We start from the raw sequence: 1,457 nt of genomic DNA on the forward strand, positions 1-1,457 counted from the left end.
TAGGGTTGCAATAGCCGTGTCACCTCACTTGAGGAGCCCATCATTGAGAAGTTTGAGGTACGCTTCCATGAAGAAGATAAATGCCTCTTTCCTATTGACCATGAAGACCTTTGCGCACCCACCATGGAACCTATGATTGTTGGAGATGATATGGTAAACCTTCTCCAAAAGGTCAAATTGTTGTATAAAAGGTACTTGGTGGAGAAGCCAAGAACAAAGCTATGAATGAGTTTACTTGTGGATTCGTGGCACCCACAATCTCAATTCCTAAGGTACCCCGTCACCAATACTATGAGAATTCTCCTTCTATTCTTAAAGGATTGATAAATCTAAATTCTATCATCATCACCATATTTGAGGGAGACAGGAGAGAATGGAAGCCTCCCGATGACAAGAATTCTAAGCTTGCTAGTTTGGATAGCCAAAAAGGCTATGATGAAAAGGCCAAAGTGAAGGGGATAAATTTCCATCGGGAATCCCTTGTGGAGGATTGGCTCTATTCTATTTTGAAGTGGCCAAGGTCCTACTTTTTCTTATTTGAGGCCTATTCAAAAGCCTTTGATCAGTTGCTAAGAGCATTGAGCTCCATGGATAAAGGAATTTGCCATTTGACTTAGTTTGGTGGAGTCTTATCTCAACCCACCATTTGTAATATACTTTTGTTTAGTGTAATCTTGCATGAATTCATCACATGAGAGATGAAAAGGTGGGGTCTCATATTTTGATTAATCTTTTTGAAGGAAATTGATGAAAATGGGAAGGTAGTAAATGTAAAGAAATGAAGAAAATTAAGGATTCGAGCTTGGGGTCAATTCTTGCATCAATCCGTGGGGCCCGACGTCAACTCGCACGAGTTGAAACCTTAGGAAAGAAAAAATAAATTCTTCCTGTAAGAGAATATGGGCGGATTCCTGAGAAAACGCGCATCCCGGCCTTCAACCCGAGCGGGTCGAAATCTACTCGTGCGGGTTGAGGCTAAACTCGAGCGGGTTATATTTGACTCGAGCGGGTTGACCCTGAAATTCATATTTTTCTGTCATTTGGCTCTTGTCATTGCTATGTATGCATCCTATCTGCAATATTCATCTCCTACAATGATTGTAAGAACCCTTTCTTTCCCTATCTTTCATGTATAGTTGCATTTATGTAGTTACCTCATGATTAAACCCCTTTCTTCCTACATTAGCAATAGTGTTTAAAATCGGTTTAGGGACGTTCAACAATGAAGTAACATACATCATAGTCCATCATATGGTATAACTTGCATTGTAATATATCTCACATGTCTCATATAGTTAGTTACATATAATTAAATTTGCATTCTTGTATAGTCACTAATGACCAAACCTCATTGTTCCTACACTATAAATAGTGCTTAAATCGGTTTGGGGAGGCTTGATCATAGGTGAGAGCATGCATCATTTAGTGTAGTTTATATTACATTCATTTGTTATATA

Source organism: Silene latifolia, unplaced genomic scaffold, assembly GCF_048544455.1.
Source record: "Silene latifolia isolate original U9 population unplaced genomic scaffold, ASM4854445v1 chrun_scaffold_16, whole genome shotgun sequence".
Classification (NCBI taxonomy): domain Eukaryota; kingdom Viridiplantae; phylum Streptophyta; class Magnoliopsida; order Caryophyllales; family Caryophyllaceae; genus Silene; species Silene latifolia.